This window comes from Erythrolamprus reginae, chromosome Z (assembly GCF_031021105.1).
Source record: "Erythrolamprus reginae isolate rEryReg1 chromosome Z, rEryReg1.hap1, whole genome shotgun sequence".
NCBI lineage: Eukaryota > Metazoa > Chordata > Lepidosauria > Squamata > Dipsadidae > Erythrolamprus > Erythrolamprus reginae.
Window position 1 is genome coordinate 105,564,701 of NC_091963.1, and position 16,218 is coordinate 105,580,918.

At 36.9% G+C, this 16,218-nt stretch overlaps 1 protein-coding gene and 1 long non-coding RNA gene across 3 annotated transcripts in view; one reads left to right on the plus strand and one right to left on the minus strand.

Annotated features, from left to right (window-relative positions):
- Window positions 1-16,218, plus strand: part of THRA (thyroid hormone receptor alpha) — a 200,884-nt gene that overhangs the window by 49,231 nt on the left and 135,435 nt on the right. The window lies entirely within an intron of this gene.
- On the minus strand, window positions 3,343-12,131 carry LOC139153501 (uncharacterized). The gene is made up of 3 exons (XR_011556845.1): window positions 12,061-12,131; window positions 7,641-7,805; window positions 3,343-3,402 (listed from the first exon to the last, which is right to left on the minus strand). It is a non-coding gene; the product is annotated as an uncharacterized lncRNA (long non-coding RNA).

Sequence of the window (16,218 nt, forward strand, 5' to 3'; positions counted from 1 at the left end):
GTCCGCCATATTTAGAAACAGGCATCCCATTTGTTAAGTATGAGTTGTCCATAAATCATACATTCTTAGCCTGCGGATTGCCTATAAAAGATGGTCCTCATATAGTTCTCACGTGAAGCTTAATCATCTTTAAAATAAATTGGAAGCTTTCAAATGTTGGTTCGTTTCCATCTCCTGCAATTTGAGTTTGTTTAATGTATAATGACACTGATGCACAGGATTGTTTTAGAATATGGAAGAAAAGATCCTTGCCCTGAGGAATTTATAGTATGAAACAACCTTCTCCAACCTGATATGCTTCAAATATAGTATATAGTCAAGCATAGACTATAACCCCTATTATAACCCTAGAATTTTTGAATTTAATTCATTTGCCCTCCAAGAGATTTACAAATTGAGGGTTTTATGATATATTCTAGAATTCTCCCAGTACAATATCAGACCAATTGATTTATAGTTTGCTGAATCATCTGTCCTCCCATTTTTTAAAATAAAACCCTTTTCCTCTTAATTTCTCATTTCATCGGATCCAACCTACCGTTGTACTGGATTTGTTAAGACCCTTTTTAAAAAGTCCAATTTAAGTGTTTAACGTTTGCTTGTTTTTATTTTCTTTTAGAATCCAGAACACTAGTATAACTGTCATTCTCTCCCGGTGTTTTTGTTACTTCCATTTCTCAACTGTGTCCTTTATTAATTAATATTAATTAATTAATATTAATATTATAATCAGACATTGTGATACTTTTGTGTCTCCCCTCCCCCCCAATTCTCTAAAAGAGAAAGATGTCTGTAAAATAAGTAAAGAATTTACTGGAAGGGCTGTACTTGGAAACATTTGTCTCCTAGCAGATGTTGGGGTAATTAAATTCTCCCATCACTATGACTTCATGCCTTTTTGAAAAATATTTAAAATTTGCTTTTGGAAGGCATCATCCACATCTCTTGGGTTGGGAGGGTGATAGCAGACACCAATAGCAGTATTGCTTTTATTTATTCCTCTGCTTAATTTAATCCAAATGCTTTTTCAGTATTGCCAAATTCTTTTATGTGCATTTCTAAAGAAGAATGGATATTTTTAACATAGTTCTATTTATCCTTCCTTTCTTTTCCTTTTGAACAAATCCCAGTGACCGATTAGGTCCCACAGAGTGGGCCTTCTCCGGGTCCCATCAACTAAACAATGTCGGTTGGTGGGCCCCAGGGGAAAAGCCTTCTCTGTGGTGGCCCCGACTCTCTGGAACCAACTCCCCCCAGAGATTAGACCTGCCCCTACTCTCCCTGCCTTCCGTAAACTCCTTAAAACCCACCTCTGCCGTCAGGCATGGGGGAACTGAAACACCTCCCCCGGGCATGTTCAATTTATACATGGTATGTTTGTGTATGTGTTTGTTAGTAAACGGGGTTCTTTTTAAATATTTTTAAATATTTTAAATTTATTTGGATTTGTCATGATTTGCTGTATCTTGTTGTGAGCCGCCCTGAGTCTGCGGAGAGGGGCGGCATACAAATCTAAATAATAAATAAATAAAATAAATAAATAAATAGTATCCTTCAGTTACTATATTCCACTCATTAGAGTTGTGCTACCAGATAATATTTTTATATTTATAATTGTTTTTATATTTCTACGTTTATTGTATTATAAGTCGCCCACAGTCATCTTGATTCATGAGATTGGTACAATAGAAATTTAATAAAAAAACATACGTATTAGAGTGTATTAATTCAAATTCATCTTACTTATTTTCTCTATATTCTAACCATTCATGTATGGATAGGAAAGCATAATATTCCTTCTGATTTTTCTTTAAAATACTTCCTTTCAACAACTTTTCTGCAATGGTTTTTAGAATGCAAAACTTTTCTTTTATTCAGTTTAAAACCATCCTAATCAATCATGACATATTTTGGCCAAATATATATTTTTATCAGTTCTTAAGAAGTACAACTTATTCCGTAGTTCATCATCTGAATATTTTCTATCAGGATCCCAAAACAACATTTTTTCCAGTATTTTGTAGCCAACCTACTTCGATGTTCCATTTTCTCTTTCTAGAAAAAGCTCCCAGGAACTTTAGCTTCTCTGAGAGCTTTGCCACACAAAAATATGAAGCATTGGATCATTTTCCTCAATGAATAAACAAACAAGCGTAATACTTTTGACTCATTTGTTTAGTTGGGTTCTCTTTATGTGGGCAGCGGATCACATTTTAGGTCATATTTATACAGCAATACAAATATACAAAAGTGTTCAGAAACTTTAAAGCACCAGGGTACCTAATTTTCTTCACGCTATTAACAATATCAGACTTCTTTGTGTTACTCTGATGGAATAGTCATCAAGATCTCTTTCCGCCTTAACATTTAATGATGTGAGTTCTTCTCCTGGAAAGTATATGATGCAATCTGTAGAGGCATTTTTGCACGTGAGGCTTGAGAGTGACTTGTGCTTAAATTGGTGCTCAAAGAGAACATGCAATTTGATTCCCTTTCAGTTATCTGTCACTTTTTCTGAGTGTTAATGTCATGAGTGCAAGCAGTCTTGGTCTTCAAGATGCCACTGGACTTGCAGCTGCTCTTCTAGTTTGTCACCTCTCTTCTGAATCTTTTTTCTGGTTTGTCAGCATTGTTCTTGAACTGCGTATTAGGCTGGGTATGTTCCATATTTAAGTAAAGATTCTGTAACTATGCACTCTGGATTTTACACTCCTTTAAATATACAGTTGTTTTTCCTCAGTTGTATAAATCATCAGATTGGCATGGGTTCTCCTTTCCTTTCTCTTGATGAGTTCCCTGCTTTTTGTAAGTCATGGGAAAGGGCAGAGAAGCTATGCAGGCTTTGGAGCCAGGCTTGAAAATTTTATTCATTGCTTCTTTGGGTTCTGTATTTCAGTAAGTATTGCCCGTGTTGATGATTTTCAAGCACATTTTTACGGTGTAACAGTTGGAAACTGACTTTAAAAGTACAAATAGAAGAGGAAAACAACATAAGCCAAGATAACTATTTAAAAAATACTCTACTTGAAATTGATCATAGGCTGGGATTTTTATTTAATAGGCCAAGCCAAAGCTCATACAACTTGCAAATTTTCGAACTTTACACAATCTTAATCAGTTAAGATATTTAAAAAAGCTGGTAGGGAAAAGGGAACAAAATAAGACTTTAATATCAAATCCCATGGTTGATGTTTAAATTGAGTGGTGATATTTTCAAGAGAGTGAATTCTGCACCTTGGCTTATCCTTTCAACTGCATGACATAATTGTTTTGGAACCCTGAGGATAAATCTTAGAAACTTCATTCTTCTAATTGTAGCATTACACTGACAACCTGTATTGAACTGCTTATCCTCTCTGAGAAGTGATGTTGAATCTGCCACTTTTCAGCTTCATTAAATTCCTGGGCAAAAGATAATGTTCATTATGCATTAGTTTGCATTTTTTTTAAAAAATGACATCAAATCCCAAACCAATTTCTGTATCCATTCCCCCTGCCACTATGTACATTTTAAAGATTATATCTCAGCTAAGGGAATGTGAATTAAATATGTATGCCCACAATACTAGTTTTTTGGGGGGATCGGGACACCTTTGGGGGTCGAATGACCGTTTCACAAGGGCCGCCTAAGACTATGGTATTAGGAACTAAAGCTTCTGGCGCCTTGGAAATTTTTTTACACTCCAACCAATCAGGCGTTTACAGTGGGGGTGTACCTCTGACCTTCCTGCCATCAGCTTAAAGCTCTGTTGGGAGAATTGGCGCAGACTTATTTACCAATTAGATTTCCATACTCAATCTTTTCACTTTGCATTCAATTGTAAAGCAATGACTTTTGTTTAAATTTTAATTCGTTGGAAATTGGCGGCAGCTGAGAAAGTGGTCTTGGGATTGGATAAAGAACTTAGGGAGTTGCAGATTCTATACCCGTGATTTAAACACTATTTTTATACAGGCAGACAGCTATGCTTTAACTTTAAAAGGTTTTCATGCATTGTTTGTGTATCTTCGGGCTTCTGAGTTTCTCATATTTTAATCATTATGAAGACAGTTATGGTATGAATGGGACTGGATTCAGGATTTTAGAATTTAAAACAGGGCTCATATCTCACATCCTTGGGTACACTTTTTAAAATATTTCTCAAATTTCTTTGGAGGAATAAGTTCTTTTTAAAAAAAATATAGTCTTTCTCCATGGTGGTGGATAGATTCCAGGAATGGGTTGACCTCATCATCTAAGCTGACTGTATTGAGTCTGTCAGAGCTGTTGAGGATACGCCTCTGATGCTATCCCACTCAGCTTGGACAGACATGCTAACCATTACTCCCATTTTTGAAAGGAATATTCCTGGATATTATTTTCATCAATTTCTCCATTTCGTGAGTTGTCTACCAGCTGACTCCCTAACGTCGGGTCAAGTCACTTGGGGGGCAGGGTCCCTTCAGTGAGAGCTTCGGTTCTGGCTGCTATTTCTGGCACACAGAGGCTGTTAAAGAAACCTGAGGCAATCCCTCAGCCAATTTAAGATCTTTGAAGACTAGCATGGGGATCGCTACTGGAGCATCATATACTGGACTCTCACAGCTAAATTAAGAACTTGCTGGCTAGTTTGGAGATCAATAGTGGAGCTTTGTGCTCCTGATCATCACAGCCAGGGGGACACCGGGACGTTGACTGATAGCCATCAGAGGAGCTCCGTGCTCCCAAAAGTGACAGTGGTGCTGCCATTTGTGGAGCTTTTGTGCTCCCGTTCCAAGCAAATCATGGAGCTGAGGCCAACTTTAACATTCCCTGTGTGATTGAGGAAACATAGGGGCTCTTTGTTCCTCTCCCTTATAGGAGCTTCATGCTCCAAATTTCAGCTGAGAGGAAGCAAGAGCCCATAGAAACCAACGATTGACACACACACAGCCCTCCCATGGCAGCCTTACGAGAGGGTCCCATCAATGGACTTCCGATTATAACAGGGCATCAATAAGTTCATAGCTGCAGTACAATTCTCTGCAGATGTGACCCTCAGTGCCACCAGATTTGTATCCAAATCCATTGGATCTACTGTAATGGCCTGCTGTCTGCTCTGGCTGAAACATTGGCAGGCCGATGCTCACCACAACTAATTCCCCGTGTGATCAGAAAGATCCTGGCAGAGAGGGCAGAAGTCCTTCTTATAGCTCCCCACTGGCCCAGGAGGCTTTAGTTCACAGACCTGGTAAACCTTTTAGTGGCATAACCCTTGGGGATCCCTCAGAACCGAATCTCACTCAGCCAGGCAGCCTTGGTCCACCCAGAGCCATAGTGGTTCCAGTTGACCACTTAGTGCTTGAGCAGAGCATTTTGATGACAATTTTTCCTCCAGGGTCATTAGGACAATTCAGACATCTTTCAATTACCCACAGCTAGGATGCCACTGGAGAATCTTTTGTAGGTGGTGTATCAAGGTGGAAATTATCCCATCAGCAGCTTCCAAAGCCCAAATCCATCCTGGAGTTCCTCCAGGATGGACTGGATAGGGGGCTATCACCTAATACAAACAGGAGGCAAGTGGCAGCTTTGCCTTTGGTATTAGCGTGTGGGTGGCTGGAATCCCTTGCTTTACATCCTATAGTCTGTAAATTTCTCTAGGGAGCTACCAATCTGTGTCCCCCAGTAGTGTGCAGGTACCCTACCTGGGACCTGTCCAAAGTCTTAAATTTACTCACCGGGGCTCCTTACGAGTCATTGCAGTTGGCCAGCCTGCCCCACCTTACCTGTAAAGTGGCATTCCTTGTGGCCATCATATTGGTCAGCAGGGTGTCTGAGCCAGCTGCTCTTTCGGTAAGGAAAGACTTGTGTGTTTTTCACAAGGATAGGGTGTTTTTGCATTTGGATCCCTCCTTTGTTCCCAAGGTGAACTCTTGGTTCCACAGGGTGCAAGATCTGATTTTACCTAACTTTTGCCCAGAACCAACCCATCCCTTAGATAAAAGTTGGTATATCTTGGACACAAGGAGGGCCCTCTACATCTACATCAAATTGACTGCTACCTTAGGGAAGACAGAGTCCCTGTTTATTGCTTTCTAACTTGCCATATTGGACAACAGGGTGTCCCCTTCGATCAAAGGTTGATGGTTGTGATCTACCATTGCAAAGGCATATAAACTGCAGGATCTTTAGTTACCCAAGGGATTATCACTCATTCTATCTGAAGTGTGGCCACACTGCGGTGTGGACTATGCAGGTCTCTCTTGAAGAGGTCTCTCATGCAGCTACTTGGTCCTCCCTGTCTCCATTTATTAGAAATTATAAATTGGACATCTTTGCCTCTGTGGAGGGGGCAGGTAGTTCAAAGAATTCATGAGGACCAGGAGTGATTGGATCAGCCTACCCGTAAGTTCAAGCCAGCTTTGGTATGTCCCATTTCTGGATGCTATATCCAACACTATGGAGAAAAGGTGTTGGTCTTACTTTATATGCTCCTTTTTGTGGGGGAGGATATAGCATCCAGCCCCACCCTGATAACAGTCTGGTCAGTGATCAATTGGAGGAGGACTTTACTTTATAGACTATTGGCACACCACGTTAGCATTTAGATAGAAATTAACCAGAGCCAACAAGGATTTGTAACAAACAAGTCATGCCAGACTAATCTAATTTCTTTCTATGATAGAATTACCAAATGGGTTGATCAGGAAATTGCAATAGATGTGGTATATCTTGACTTCAGTAAAGCATTTGACAAAGTATCTCATTCCATCCTTATTGAAAAAAATGGTCAAGTATGGGATTGACAAAAGAACAGTTAAATGGATTCAAAACTGGCTTAGTGATTGTACTCAAAGAGTGGTAAGAAATGGTTGCACATCCAATTTGAAGAATGTTTCAAGTGGAGTACCACATTGTCCTAGGCCCAATGCTATTTAACAAATTTATAAATGATCTAGATGAAGGAATTGAAGGAAAACTTATCAAATTTGCTGATGACACAAACCTGGGTGATGTTGCTAATAATACTAAATAATATAGAGATAGGATTCAAAAAGATTTAGACAAGCTTGAACAATGGGCTGAAACTAACAGAATGGCATTTAACAGAGAGAAATGAAAGATCCTACATCTGGGCAAAAATAATGAAAACAGCACATATAGAATGGGAGGAATGTGTCTGAGCAGCAGCACAGGTGAGAAGGACCTTGGTGTATTGATAGATCACAGATTAAACATGAGCCAACAGTGTGAAGCAGCTGCAAAAAAGGCAAACACAATCCTGGGATGTATCAAGAGGAGCATAGAATCTCGCTCACATGAAGTAATTATTCCTCTCTATAGTACTTTGGTACGACCACACTTGGAATACTGTGTTCAATTCTGGGCGCCCCAATTTAAAAAGACCATTGATAAACTAGAGCAAGTTCAAAGGAGAGTTACAAGGATGGTGAGTGGTCTGGAAACCATGTCCACAGTTAAAGGATCGAGGGATGTTTAGTCTATTATTATTATTATTATTATTATTATTATTATTTATTATTTATTGGATTTGTATGCCGCCCCTCTCCGTGAACTCGGGGCGGCTAACAACAGTGGTAAAAACAACAAGTGACAATCCAATACTAAAAGCAGCTAAAAACCCTTGTTATAAAACTAATCATAAATACAAACATACCATGCATAAATTGTAGAAGCCTAGGGAGAAAGAATATCTCAGTTCTCCCATGCCTGACGGTCTGCAAAGGAGGAGACTGAAAGGAGACGATAGCTGGCTACAAATATCTGAAGGGCTGTCACAGAGCAGAGGGATCAGCATTGTTTTCATTAGCACATGGAAGGACTAGAAACAATGGAATGAAACGGCAAGATTTAGATTACGATAGATATCAGAAAAAACATTCTAATGGTAAGGGTGATAAACCAGTGGAACAGTTTGCCACAGGAGGTGGTGAGCTCGTCTTCACTGGAGATCTTCAAACAGAGACTGGACAGTCATCTTTCTGGGATGGTTTAGTGAATCCTTCATTGAGCAAGGGGTTGGACCCGATGACCCTGGAGGTCCCTTCCAACTCTATGATTCTATGATTCGTCTTTGTTAAAAGCTGGAAGTGATAGCAATGGAGGTATGTCCTCAACAGCTCTGACAGATTCAGTCCAATCAGCTTAGATGACGAGGTCAATCCATTCAGTGTTTCTTCATAAAAGTGAATGAAAGGTCATGAAGATTTAGTCCTCAACCTCTTATTTCTCTCCTAATCAGAAGACCACACAAAAAATAGGGACTAACTTAGATGTGCTAGAATAATATTTCTAGATTTTCTAACCAAGCAGTTCCCCAAATTCCCTAGTATTATGACTAATGCTCATTCTGGATGGCATTTAGGTTCTCATCATATGTGGAGGACACCGGCTGCGCAGCTGTTTGCTTAGAATCCTTAGGGTCAAAGAGCAAGTTTAGCTCTCATCCATCGTGCCCTTTGGACCATTTCTTTCATTTCCTCTTAATAGAAAATAGTTAACATTCAATTTTATGATGTCAATCTCATTACAAAGCTTTTGTTTTAAAATATAGCATGCAATATTTTAAAGTAAAGTATAATAAAATAAACTCTTGAGGAAAAATAAAAATATTGATCCAGGCTTTTATGTTTGATGTGTCCTCTTCTTTAATTGATAGGGAAAATAAATATAATATGCGTGTTTGATCATCTGAATTGAAATGTTCAAGGTTTTGGAAGTTATGAATTTTGGGCTTTATAAGATAGATAAGATGTATTTATACTTCACAGAAAGCACAAATAATTGTTAATGGAAATGCAACAAAATCCTGTGAATTTATCAAAGGGACAAGACAAGGATGCCAACTATTTCCTGTTTCGTTTATTTAAGTTTTTGAAATACTAACTAGAGATATATAAGAAGATGAGAGGAATTGGGAGTAAAAATTATGACAACAAAACCCTTGTATATTAAGGTCTTTTCCTGATGACTTTGGTACTGGAAAATCCTTTAAAAGGAATTTAATTAATTGAAAGATTAAAGTAATTTGACACTTTAGTAGGTTTCAGGATTAATGAACAGAAAATGAAGATGTTAATAAAAATGTGAAATTAAAAGATAAATAAAATGGTTTTAAAATTTAAAAATGTAAAATATCTGGGTATGACTATAATAGACATAAATTGTATACTATTTAAAAGTAACTGTTAAAAAGTAGAAAATAAAATAAGAACTGTACTAATGTTGGAAAACAATTATAGCTATCATTGCTGGGAAGAATTTCTCTGATTAAAAATGAGTATCTTGCCAGAGTTTTACCAGTGCTTGTTTCAGAAAATGCCTGTTTTGGCATCTGATTCACTTTTTAAAGAATGGCATATACTGTACTGTATAATGTTACCAGATGCAAGTACAAGAGGAAAATTGGGTCTACTTGACTTAAAATTATATTTTGCAGCCTGTTGTATGCTTTGAATGAAAGAGTAGTTGTTGCTGAGAAACATAATGCTTTGAGAGGTAAAAAAATATGACATGAGATTTAGGTGAAATGGATGTTTGTGATTCAATAAGGGCAAGATTAATGTGGATTTTACACATCATTATGTTAAATGTTCCTTATTGAGAGCATGTAACAGATACAAACCAGATTTTGTCTGAAAACATATTTGTCATTCTCAGCACAAGCAGCATTTTATAGACAAGAAATAATAGACAAACCCAAATGGCTAACCTATCACAAGAAACTAAAATTTTGTGAAGAGGAATATAATATAAAATCAAGAAATTAACTGGCAGAGACATATAGTTGTCAATGGTTCTCTTATTCATAGCTATTAGAAAGATTTAAAGTAGACAAAATAATTTATGGTTGTAAGATTTGAGTTTGAAATAGAATTGTGTAAAAATAATGAACTGATAATTTCTAAAATAAAATAACTTATTGAAATTTGAAACAGAAGGACAACAAATAAAACATATGATAAAGAAGGTATGGTAAAATTTTGAAATAATTGAAATTTATATTATGTAATTATCTTAAATAGAGTTTTTATAAAATTATGTGCCATTGGTATATTTCCCAGGGCAAATGCATAAAGGCACTTATCTCCGGGACCGCCTTCTGCCGCACGAATCCCAGCGACCGGTTAGGTCCCACAGAGTTGGCCTTCTCCAGGTCCCGTCGACTAAACAATGTCGTTTGGTGGGACCCAGGAGAAGAGCCTTCTCTGTGGCGGCCCCAACCCTCTGGAACCAGCTCCCCCCAGATATCAGAGTTGCCCCCACCCTCCTTGCCTTTCGCAAGCTCCTTAAAACCCACCTCTGTCGTCAGGCATGGGGGAATTGAAATTTTCCCTTCCCCCTAGGCTTATAGAATTTATATATGGTATGCTTGTATGTATGATTGGTTCTTTAAATTGGGTTTTTTAAATTATTTTTAGTTTAGTTTAGTTTAGTTTAGTTTATTTAGATTTGTATGCCGCCCCTCTCCGAAGACTCGGGGTGGCTAACAACAATAAAAAACAATGTAACAAATCTAATACTAAAAAGTAATCTAAAAAACCCCAATTTAAGAGACCAATCATACCAACAAACATACCATGTATAAATTCTATAAGCCTAGGGGGAGGGGAGAAAAAAATTTCAATTCCCCCATGCCTGACAACAGAGGTGGGTTTTAAGGAGCTTGCGAAAGGCGAGGAGGGTGGGGGCAACTCTGATATCTGGGGGGAGCTGGTTCCAGAGGGTCGGGGCCGCCACAGAGAAGGCTCTTCTCCTGGGTCCCGCCAAATGACATTGTTTAGTCGACGGGACCCGGAGAAGGCCAACTCTGTGGGATCTAACTGGTCGCTGGGATTCGTGCGGCAGGAGGTGGTCCCAGAGATATTCTGGTCCGGTGCCATGAAGGGCTTTATAGGTCATAACCAACACTTTGAATTGTGACCGGAAACTGATCGGCAACCAATGCAGACTGCGCAGTGTTGGAGTAACATGGGCATACCTTGGGAAGCCCATGATTGCTCTCGCAGCTGCATTCTGCACGATCTGAAGTTTCCGAACACTTTTCAAAGGCAGCCCCATGTAGAGAGCATTACAGTAGTCGAGCCTCGAGGTGATGAGGGCATTTTAATATTTGATTTGTTTACATTGTCTTTTTTATTGTTGTTAGCCGCCCCGAGTCTTCGGAAAGGGGCCGCATCTAATAAATACAAATACAAATACACTTAACATTTATGCTGGAAATGTGAACAACAAGAAGGGACATTTTATCACCTTTGGTAGACGTTTAAAAAATGAAAAAACCTCTGAATTCAAATACTTATATTGATTCAGAAGATTTTAAAAGATTAATTTACAATTAATAAATAAGATTGAACAAATAATTTGAAAAAATCGTGGAATTTTGCTATGGTATATGATAACTGAAGTGAAATTATTATAGGAACAAAGATGGAAAGATTCAGTTTTATCCACAATAGAAGAACAGTAACTAAAGATGATAGAGCTTGCTGAGATGACTACATTGGCTTCTTTGATTAAAGAAAAGATAATTTCTACATTGCTGCCTGGAAATCTCTTATAGATTTCCTGAAACAGAAAAACGCAAACTTCTGATTTAAAATTACAAAGATAAGACAAGCTACGATTTAGAATAAATAAATTTATAGAGTAAATTTATGTATACAGTATATATATATATCTTATACATCTTGAACTGAAATATATATGCTTATCTCTAAGAGACAAAGAGTTAAAGTAGTAGAGCATGAAAAATACCAATATAGAAAACTGCAAATTGTTTATTATGTAGAGTTATATATGAAACACAATAAGGAAAAGAAAGAGAGAGCAAGGTATCTCTCTAATCTTTTTAAAAAATTGTATGTACTTGTGCCTTTTTTTTTGTATTATGTATCTGAATTTATACCGTTTAATAAAAAATATTTAAATATATATATAATTACTTATTTTTAAATATTTTTTATTAAACAGTATAAAGTCAGATTTCCAAATCGTAAAATAAACCTCTTATTGGATCTCAAAGAATAAATAAAAGTTATTTTTTATTCATAGAGTAAATTTATAATTGTACTTACAACTATTGTAAAGAAGGTCTTATAAAGAAGGAAGCTACTTCTTTGTACCGCTTCGCATTCAAGAAGTTTCTTCCGCCACCTCTTTGTATCTTTTTTCTATTTTCCTTTTTTTTTTTTTCTTGAAAATTTAACTTTTAAAAGTTAACTTTTAACTTTTTCTTACTTCATGTTTGCATTGGTTTTTCTTTTTCTTTTTTTAAAAGAAATTTTAATTATAAACATATACTGTAGTGAATTTCTATGTAAAACCCCAAAACCTTGTCAAGGCTCTTTCCAACATATCCTCCTTATTGTAGCAATGAGAAGGGCGGCATAGAAATCAAATGAATGAATGAATGAATGAATGAATGAATGAATGAATGAATGAATGTGCATTTGTTACTTAGAGAATAATGCTAATACAGTTAGAACAGTTCATTTAATGACTGTTTGAACTTACAATGGCACTGACCATTGCACCATAGCCATGATCAGGTGATCAAATTTCAAATCTATTTTATTTATTGATTTATTTTGTCCAATACATAATACATATTGAAGAGAAAGATATGTAATAATATAAGTAAAGAAAAGAATAGAAGAAAAGATATAAAAGTATAGATGAACATATTTGAAAGGAAGAAAAGATAAATGAGATAAGGAGAGACAATTGGACAGGGGACAGAAGGCACACTGGTGCACTTATGCACGCCCCTTACTGACCTCTAAGGAACCTGGAGAGGTCAATCGTGGATAGTCTAAGGGAAAAATGTTTGGGGTTAAGGGTTGACACTACTGAGTCAGGTAATGAGTTCCACGCTTTGACAACTCAGTTGCTGAAGTCATATTTTTTACAGTCAAGTTTGGAGCGGTTAATATTAAGTTTGAATCTGTTGCGTGCTCTTGTGTTGTTGCGATTGAAGCTGAAATAGCCATTGATGGGTAGAACGTTGCAGCATATTATCTTGTCGGCAATACTTAGATCGTAGTTGCTTGACAACTGACACATATTTACAATGGTTGCAGTTTTCCAAGGTCATGTAATTATATTTTATAACTTCCTAACAAGTAAAGTCAATGTGGAAGCCAGAATTGCTTAACAACTGTGTTACTAATTTAATAAACACAGTGATTCACTTAACAACTTTGCCCCAGAAAGGTCATAAAATAGGGCAAAACATATACTTTACTGATTTTCCACTTAGCAACAGAAATTTTGGGTGCAATTTTGGTCATAAGTCAAGGACTACCTGTACTATCTATGTATTTTAAGAATTATACAAAAAAACTTTTGTTGCTACTTAAATGTATTTGTTTAACAAAATTTCCAGATCACATAATTTTAAGACCTCAATAATCATAAAAACAAAAGTTTACAACATATATTTTATCCCATCAATAAATATCTCATCAAGAGTAATAAATACTCTACAGAAAAGATGGTGCCAATATAAAATGAACTTCAGAGGCTTGATTTAAAAAATGCTCTTGAGAATTTCCTCAGGAATGATGGGGGGATGACTTTTAAAACAGTTCGACCTTAGAAATAATTTAGATTATTTTCATTAAAATAATTTTAGGGCATATCACTGGAGTGACTGGGTTTCTATCATGATAAATTACAAAACGGTTAGTTGTAGGGAAGATTTATCCCCTGATTTCTGAATGTCCCATTAAACACTAACTTTGGGTTCAGCAATGTTACCAAGCATTTAGCAACAGTCTTCAGAATCTATAATCTTAAAGGCATCCTATATTTTTAAAAAATTAAACTGTGTTTCTTACAACCCAAAGAAAGCTAGATTGAAATTGTGAAGATTGGATTTTAAAAGTTTACTTATAATCCCCTTTACTTTATCCCTCCACATTTATCTTATCCCTGCCAATAAATCTCAGTTGCAACTCCAAGCCCTTCCCTTGTGCAGTTTTTTAAAATCGCTAAGATTTATTATAGCCACATGGATTCTTTCAGTTGTTGGCTCCAAGTCTCTTTTGCAGCATACACTGATACCCACACATCCACATTTCGGCCTTTATGCCTGAACCTGGTTTTTATGCCACACTATCGTATCAAACAAGGACTTCCCTGCTGCACCTAACGCTCTCCTTCAGCCTCCCCTCCGCCTCCAGGTGCATCTTGGCTTCCTTTCAGCTGTGGACTTTGGCCATGGTTTGTTTTGCAGCTGCAAATATCCTGAGTCAGCAGGAAAAATCCATGTTGGGTGCAGGGATAGTGGGAATTGGGAGCCAGCCAGGCAGTTGCATGTTAAGAGGGTTATTTAAATGACTGGAAAAGGAACTAGTTTATCTCCTGCAGAGAATAATTTTTTTGTTTCTTTAGGGCCTTAATTTGAATTTGGATGCTCACCAAGACGGAGCTTTTGAACCTAATTTCAGCCTGGAATGTAAAGAGAAGCGATAGGGATGTAGTTTTGTTTTGTATAAAGAAGACAGGCTCTGAACATGTACAGAGCACTTTTCCTTCCAAAAAAACAAAGAAGTATAACAAACAGCACGCAACTGGATGAACACAGGCATCCTTGATACGACATAAAAGAATATTTAGGCAAATTGAAGATTGGAAACGGTTTTTTCAGCCACAGATTGCTGAAAAGGAGATGAGGTCATGGATAAGTTGAAGTCCATATGGCCTTTATTTTACCTTTAATACCCCCCCACCCCCCACAAGCATTTCATTCATAAAAAAATAGAATTAAAATGAAAGGGGCTGGGAACACTTTGGATGGTGACCAGGATGTGTTGCAGGATTACAAGTTGTCATCAGCCACAAATCGATAATCTTGATAGGAAAGTTTGATTCATACATCGCGCTAAACCGCAAAGTTGGTTGCATCCTGGGTGAAATCATTATATTGTAATTTCAAAATCTGATTAATGGCTCGGGGTGTTTTGTAAATCAACCTTTTCAACTATTATTAAAGAAACCGTTATGAAATAAAACTTGGTTTAGCTCAATGTGTGAACTGTATCAGAGTCTAATGTTTTAAGATATAGAGAATTGATTTACAGGCTGAGCCAACTGCACTTATTTTCATACCATTGTCTATGTAAAGGGACAGTGAGCCATTCCTATAATCATATGCAGTTCCTCATGAGAATTTGAGGAAAAGACTAGCTACACTGTAAGATTGTAAGATTAAATTACAATCAAATGCAAGCTATGTTGTGGAGATAGTGGAAAGGAAACCTATTTACTTTTTTTGGATTCTTGGAGACTGTTGTATGTGTTGAATTGGTTTTGGATAAATTTCAATGGCTGGTATATGGAACACTTCCAACTAATATAAATGGACATTGGCTAGCCATAGTTTGCAGTTCAGAGTGTAGTGTTAAGTCAGCCATTGTCTTAGCAAGTTGAGTAAATCAGATCATCATATTAAGCCCTAATTTATTTTTATATGGTTGTAGCATGTTATATAAATAAATTACTTTCTTTCTTGAATTTATATATCCACTCATCTCAACCTTATGACCTAAAAAACTAGCTTTCAATCAAAATCTCATACATGTCTGATTCCATTAACATCCTAACCCTGATGCCTAAGCTTAACCCAGATCTTTATAGAAAGCTAACAGGGTCAGGGCCATCCAGATTTCAAGGGGGATGCTGTTCCAAAGAGCAAGCACCACAATAGAGAAGGTCTCATGTCCTGCATCTTGGCATTGTTTCACAGAAGGGATGTGGAGCATTCCCACCTTGTGAGATCTGGTAGAATAGACAAATTCCCATCCTGTGCCCATTATAATAATTGGTGATAAATTTTATCCTGTGTCCTGTACAATAGTCTGAAACTTGACCATTTTCTTTAGGGATCTTTGGAACTGCAAATTGTTACCCCCTCAATATCCTTCTTCCAAAAGGAAAAGATTAAAGTTGCCTAAATTCATTGAATCCAGCAATTACTTCCGGAGTTCCAGAATATTATTATGTTTACATGTTGAATTTAAGATTATGAGAACTGTGCTAATGTGTATAATCAGAGAATTATGACAAGCTGCAATGTTGACCTTTAAAAATTAACCAGATCCGCATCTTGAGGGGCACTGTGGTTTCTGATGTTCTAAATAAATACAGAGTCTGGTAAAATGAGACTGATTGATATCAGTAAAATGAGGTGAAGTGACACTGATTGATATCTTTGTAATAATCAGATGGTG